Here is an 8,379-nt window from a genome sequence, read left to right as displayed (position 1 = left end):
GGTCACCAACTAAAATCATTGAAATTCCTAAAAATAAAAAAATATTCGAAAATAACTCAGTGAAATAATAATTTACTCAAAATTATATAAATATTATAAAATCATTTTTACTAATTAATGAATCCTATTTGGAAATAAAATCTAACCTGCAAACTTGACATTTGCATTTTGAGGAAATGCTTGATGAAGCCAGGAGTCAATATTTTCAAGCAATTGTTCTCCAATAAAGCTCATTTCATCTATCAATATATATCTTACATGGCTCATTTCTTCTTGAAAAATTTTCAAATGTGTTCCTTCTAACTGAGAAAAATCATTTACTAGAATTTTTAACTTTGAATGTATTGTTGATCCACCTATGTTGTATGTGGCTACTCCTGTTGGTGCTAATAAAAAAGTGGACAATGATGAGGTAGTGCTACTTGATTGAGATATTTATTGATGGCACCAATCAAATATGAATTTCTAGTCCCTGTTGTACCCTAAACTATCATATATAATGGTGTTACATTTTTACTCGCATTGTAGTGTGTCATAATAATGTCAAATGCCTTTTTTTGTTTTTCACCCAAATTGTCACTATTAACTTGTTGTTGACATTGAGAATTTATAATGCATCCACTTTCTCTCATTCTACAAATAAAATTGATAGCCTTTGTAGTATATTGATAAGACTTGTAGTGATTTGACCAATTAAATTGCTTATCAATATCCCTTCTTCCAAGCATATCAATTTCTGAAATTTCCATTGTTTAACCATGATGTAACTGCAAAATGACTTCCCATTCATGCTCTATAATGTTACATGGACCAATTTCATTAGTTTCACTTTCTGATTCACTAATGTAATCATTATCTTCTACATCCGCTCTTCGTTCCACATGCTAGGGATCATAATTCAATGACTCCCAATTTGAAATTATTGCATTACTATCTTCACCAATATCTACTGTAATTTCATGAAATGGTTTATATAACAATAATTCTGAAAAGCAAAAATCAACAAACTTATCTGACATGCATGGTGGAATTGAAACAAATCTTGGATACACCCTCACAATTGCAAACTTCTGTCTATGCTACCATTTGTCATCTTTTTTCCTATTTTTATTATATATCCAACATTTTGATGCATCAATCAAAGAGATAGTTTCCATAGATGAAGGCCTACTTCTATATGCATCTATAAATGATTTTTCCTTTCCTTCAGAGCCATCCTAATTATTTTTTTTAACAAGTTTAAATATTTTATGTGAAACATTAAGGTTAACAAAGCATCTACTACATTCAACCAAAGGAAATTCGAGGAGCATGTGATATGTTTCCTGAGCACCAACATCTCTTGCAATGATTGTTTCTATTAAAAGTTTCTTGTACACTTTGGAAGCAAAATATTCAGGATTTTCAATATTTGCTAGATGCATCAACATTTGATGGTATGTTTGTAAGCTTTTCTCTACTTTGGATGCATATTTTGCAATGTATCTAATTACAACATGTGCTAACAAGACTAGTTGTCAATCTATATTCACTCTCCATAATTGTAGTATATAATGATTATGAGAGTTTAACTCTTTCATCATTTTGCAAAGGCTCAATTTTTTTTTCTCTACTTTCACCATCTTTGTATAATTTTGAACCATTTATATTTAGAGGCCAAGGAGCATTGTACCTAAAATTTATTTTGAAATAGCTATAGATCAATAATTCAGCTTTAAATAAAAAATTTAAGCTAAATAAAAAATATATATTATTACTTGCAAGTCATTTTTCCCTTTTCTTTTCTAAGACATGCACCCTCTTTACAAATTGTATGCCTTTGAATAGTATTTAAAATTTCATCATAATCTTGATCAATATTCATCTCTAAAAGTTGTGTTGTGTTTCTCAAACATGGATGTTGTGCAAAATTCTGAAATGCTTGAAAACAAATAAATATTTTAACATATAGATTTAAAATATAAAAAATAGAATGAGAATTATTTTTTATAACATTGTAAAAATACCTACATATTGTGTGCACTAACACATGCCATTGGATTCCACACATGAACGATACAATGAAAATAAATTTCAGCATGTTTTACTTGTTCTTCATTATGCCAATCTAATGTATCCATATTTGGAGCACCATGAAGCCATAAAAACCCATGTACATGTGGAGAGCCCCTATGTTGCCATTCATATTTGGACCAAAAGTCTTTCACATTCAATCCTTTCTCTAAAATCTCTTTTTGAAACATTGTGTGCCTAAGGTGCATGTAGTGAGCCCCAATATGAGGGTAGTTGATAACATTTTGCGTTCTCCATTTTTTAGCCTCTTTAGGGTTTGTAGGTGAATTTATAGGCATTAGTGCATGTAGATCTAGCCAATATAAATTAGCTGCACTAAGTGTGAAGAAAATTGTTGGAGTTCCTAGTTGTTTAAAGAGATCATACAATTCTCCCTAACTTTTTTTCCAAGATGACTTGGTCCCTTGTAATGTTGTTTCGAAATTTATTAAGTTGTTGGCCGATTTTGTGTTTGGTACATCTTTCATATGCTAACGTAACTCATCTATGGTTAATGGTAGATCCTGAATATTTCTTTTGGCAAAAATTGTACTTGAATTTTGTGCTTGGTGCCTTTGTGTCATGTTCATCATATAGTATCTAAACCTTGGGTCTTTTCCAATTCGGTGATCCCTATATTGAAAAAGATGCTTCACATATTCATTGAGGTATATTCTTCATACATGGGGCTCCAACCAATCACATTGTCTAGTGGGAGATAATGTAGGAAAGGCCATGTCCAACAGACCTAGTGTAACATATTCATTTACTGGAGACACACCTATTGATGGCCAGTCAATTAGCCTTAAAGGATCTGTATTGGGGTTATTTATCCATGCCTGTATGAATTCCATTTCTATTTGCAAGTTTTCTGACCTTGTTTCCATTGAAGATGAATGATTTAGGTTACTATTTTCTTCATCATCCATTTCAGATTGTACATAGATTAATTCATTTGACTCACTCTCAACTTCAACGTGAATAGTCTGAATTTGTTTAAATATATTAAAATCACAATTCCTTTCAATATCATCTAATGCATGAGCATCCACTTGAACATTTGAATAAAATTTATCATTTTCAATTTTATACTTTAGGGCACAATATACACGATCCTTGTTAACTGTAAAATCATATTTTGTACCACATTGATCTTGCTTTCGAACAATTATTATTGGTAAGTCTTTTATTGGATGTGGAAGACTTTTATATGTGTGCTCAATATTCTGAGGGAAGCTTATTTTGTGCCCCTTATATTTATATTGCCCACCTATTGCATGTGTTACCTGCAAAATTGGACTAACACGTGCAATAAACATTTCTTCCACTTGTGTGAAATTTGCAAGTTCAGATGGCTATGATCCTAGATCCATATTGTTTTCTTTTTCTTGCTAACATCTAGAACATATTGGACCTTCTTCTATGCGAAAAACTTTAATGCCAAGATGACACTCCTGACACATATAGCACATTGATGGTTGAACCAGACTATCCAAGTGATGTCGAAATAGTAGTTGAAGATTTTGATAACTATTTACAAAATTTGTATTAACATTCTCTTGAGTTTGAACACCGCAATAATTGGTGTCATTTTTTTGAGGAATGAGTGACTCAACACCACTTGATTCATTATGATCAAGTTCAACCCTTGATGTATTTTTTAGTTGTTTTTTCATCTTCATTATGCACAAAATGTTTTGACCCATTTTCTGAATCATGCATTTGTTCTTTTTGCCTTCACCTATATTCTCTTTGATAATCCCTTTTGCAATGCCTTTCCTCCTCAGATTGAAAGTTTAAATGTCTTGGTGGCATAGCTACAATGTAAAATTAAACATATAAATTAAATATGTTTTGTTTATTTTATTGATAAAGTATGTTAATTTTAAAAAAACAAAATATTCGTACTTCCTATTTAACAATCCCTTCAAATTTATAAAAAATGTGGAACAATAGATATTTTTATCTTTGTCCTTGACAATATCAAATGTACATTTTTCTAGTTGAACATTGAATACTGTTCAAATTGAGCCATTTCCATAAAAAAAAATTCAAAGAAATTCTACATTTTCATTCATAAACTAAACAAAGTTTTGTACATAAATGTTTGTAATAGAAAAGCATTGAATAGAAAACATAAAATTGAAAAATAAAACACTTATTTCTAAAACTCTCAAAAATAATTCCAAAACTATCTTCATTTATTTGTGTATTTGTGAAGGTGGCTCTAAGTTAAGAGTATATAAGTACCTATTTCATATATTTATAGTTTAAATATAAATTTAACTTGGAATAGTATAAATATATTGTACCTAAATACTGTTTAGTTTAATGGTTTTAAAAATTAAGTTGATTAAGTAGAAATGATACAGACATGCTTAAATTAAATGTAATAATATGTCAAACTATTAGAAATTCATAAGGAACATTATCCCTAAGTCAACCATAGCTCTAACTAAGTCAAACATCATTTTTTATAACATCATTTTTTTATAGTAAGTTCTTATTTACAAAAACTCAATTTTCACCTTTCAAAATTTAAATATTTTAATAAATATATTAATTAATTTTTACTATCTTAAAAAGTAGTTAAATAAATTAATCTAATTGAAAAATAGTAAATATGAATTGTCATGATTATTATTATTTTTAAGTTGAAATAGTTAAAGATTGGATTTTATGATTATAATTGTAGATAATTCAATTTTTTTTCTATGTCTATATTGCTTTAGTGTTTTAAGACTCTTAAGTTACTCTAAAATGGTTATGAATTTTAGGTTGGCTAACAATGTGAAGATAATGAAAAAAATCATTAGTGTTAAAACCCTATTTTTCAAATAGGGTTAGTTTTTGATTTATTTTCTTAGTAATTCAATTTAAGTTTAAATAAATTAGTAAAATATAAATGAAAAGTACTTATAATTTATATTTCAAATGTCAATCTAAAATAAAATAAAATAATAACTTTATCACTATTAATATTACATTAATAGTTGCACTTTTGGTACCAACATGTCTAGACCCCTCTTTATTATTTTTTCCATATGTAAAAGCTGCAAACTCAAGAGAATGGGAAGGTAAACTTTGGCTTCTCATTTCCGCCTAAACCCCTTAAGGAATCTCTCAATCCCTTCTTATATTTGTTTGATTTCCATCTCCCGTGTACCTACTTTTTGTTCCTTTTGTGAAGATAGTGAAAAAAATTCATATTCTAATTTATAATATTATAATATTATATTATTAACATTTTTAATCACAATGCATCAAAATCTAATTTATAATATTATAATATTATATTATTAATGTTTTTAATCATAATGCATCAAATAGGAAAATGAGTGAGGCTGTTAATACATTTGGGTTATTGGATCAAATTTTGCATAATAGATGATAAAAGGAAATAAGTCATTCATCATTGCTACAGACATCTAAGAATAGATACCAAGTAGCTACATATTATATTTTATATTAGGATAAAGAATTCTTATATAATCTATAGTGTGATTATATATATACCAATTCATTTTGCATATGATTCAAGAATTCTATTTTCAACTTGATTGGTCACTTAACAACATATAAAAACTTAATTGTCCATATCAATCCCTTTGAGAAATCTAATAGTAGTTTGGGAGCGGAATTAGTGACACTTTCACACGTATGATCCAAATTAGCTTGCTTTACTATAATCAAATAAATCTCTACAGCATATTCAAAAAAATTTGCTCCAAACAAATATTGCCTTTTGAAGAAAAGGAGTACTAAATTGGAAACATAATTAATCATACTTCCACATCCATCAGCCAAATTCGCATACTTTTAATCATACTTCCACATCTCTGCACAAAATTGGCATGCTTCACCAAACATTAGCCTCTCCAACTAATCAGATTAGTGATGCTGATGGAGTTCCATATATTTCAATTTCATTACAAGAATACACCAACATTTAATGCAACACTTATTATAGTATATTCACAACATCTTACCCAAAACTCAAATTAAAAAATAATGAAGACGAACCCTAAAACATGTGAAAAATAAATCACAAATTTTTTTAAAAAATTGCTCGCTCGGCACATGAAGGTGTCGAGTGACAATTTTTCTCAGTATCTTAAGGAGCCGAGTGATAGGAGAGTGACAAGTGAGCTTGGTAGATGAAGAACAACTTGGCACCAATGGATGTTGAGTGAGCTCAGTAGTGTGGATGCTGAGAGAACTCAGTAGCCATAGGAGGGTGGAGCTCGATAGAAGAAGAACAACTCAGCACCAAATGATGCTGAGTGAGCTCAGTAGTGTAGATGTCGAGTGAACTTGGTAGCCACAGGAGGGTGGAGCTCAGTAGAAGAAGGTACCGAGTGAACTCGGTAGCCACTACAGAAAATGACTTCTACCAAAAACTAATATCGAGTGACAGAACTATAATGTGAACTTTTCCACCATTAAAACCAAAGAATCAAAGCTTGAAACTTCCAAACAAACTTCTCAAATGCAATGAATAGAAGAAGAATAATGGATTCAAGTATGCCTACTTGCTTTCTATTCAAATTTTATTAAAACATTACAAAATCTGGGAGCATTCAACTTCAACTAGAAAACCCTAAAATAACCCTAAAACTTTAAACAACTTCAATACTTCAAAAAATTTAAACTTGCAGCTCTAATGGCTGAATACAATAATGCCTAGAGCAATCACTACTTCACAGGTTGAATCAAACAATAAACTATGAACTTACAGAATGACACAAAGAAGTACGTGAAACTATAGTCACATAACAAGCTTCTTTCTGTCTTTGCAACATTTAGATATGCTAATCACTTTCACTAATACATTTGGCATCGATTTGCGATGGCTAAGTGTCACAATTACGACAGTAATGTGTCACCACTGTGATAGTAATAGACATCGTTGTTTTTTAGTCACAAATTACGACGTCTATCCTTTGACATTGCAATTTTGACGCCTGTCTGTCACAATTTAACCACTTTATTCTTGCACGAATCTCGTCGCAATGAATGTGATGTATGTCACAATTTTGATGTCTTCCCCATGCATTATAAGGGGGTTGCATCAGCATCTGGCCATGAGGTCGCTATGGCGGCAGCCAACCCATTACTTCCCTAGACATTGCAATTGCAATGTCCTTGGCAAATTGTGATGGGGATGTGATGACACCATGTGGCGGGGTAGCTGTGGCATCGATGCCATGAGCCATCACAATTCTTGCATTGGTGTCACAATTGCAACGTCCATGTAAGAATTGTGATAGAGACGCTATGTCTGTGACACACGTTTCGTTGCAATGGTCAGGCGAATGTCACAATTGCAATGTCTATGGCTAGCATAGGGGCAGGGCCGCTGTGGCGGTGATGCCAACTGCCATCACCACCACAGTGACCCTGCCGCAAGCATATTCAGCCTGCTACACCTTCAGCCATGGTGTTTTTGGTACTTTTGGCTGGAAATACATTTAGTTTCTTGACTATATTTCTGCAACCTATGTGGATGCATAGCTTTTACACATGACCCATTCATTTTCCTTCCCTTACAGAGAAAAGTACCATTTTTTCCTCCCTGCCAAAAGGAACATATAAAGATTCATTAGGACTAAAAGAAATTTTCTCAAAAAAAAACATATACACTGCAACATTAATACAAAAAACAAGCACCTAAAATAAGGAACCATCTTCCAGGGATATTAGCTTAGCAGCCCCACTCTCATTATCTATAGAATTGTGGACCACACTACCATTCTCTAGATGCTCACCAGCTACAAGTTTACCATTTGAATCATTTTTTGGAAGTTTAGTAGCATAATGCGGAGTAATAACACCTGTCAAACCATTTGTCGAATGTTTGACATTCTCATGATCTATTACCATTAATTTTTGAATAAGCTTTAGAATTTCTACCAATATAGTTCTCATTATCATTGCTCACATCACAGTTTCGAGAATGTCTAACAACCATAATATTAAAATTACCCACAGAATCAGTTCCCTTTATTTCAGATTCCTGCTTCTTAACATTATTACTAGACCCATTCGATATGCATCCATTACTTATGGTATGACTTGACTAGAAGACATTATTTGTTTGAATACCATTGGTTCTTGGAGGCACCATCTGTAATGTAGCATCATGATTTGCTAATGATCTAGATTTACTGCATGACTAGCTAGAACTTATGTTCTTTTCTAGACTTTCTAAAATGAAATTGACATTTGACAAATTTGCTACCTATTGGGATATCTTGTTTACACCTGCAACACTAAAAGAGATTGCTATCGTTTGGAAAGAATGCATGTTTTCTATCACCTAGGGGG

This window comes from Cupressus sempervirens, chromosome 2, assembly GCF_028749045.1.
Source record: "Cupressus sempervirens isolate cs-2001-9-10 chromosome 2, ASM2874904v1, whole genome shotgun sequence".
NCBI lineage: Eukaryota > Viridiplantae > Streptophyta > Pinopsida > Cupressales > Cupressaceae > Cupressus > Cupressus sempervirens.
The sequence above is the reverse complement of the archived record's forward strand: the minus strand, read 5'-3'. Positions refer to the sequence as shown.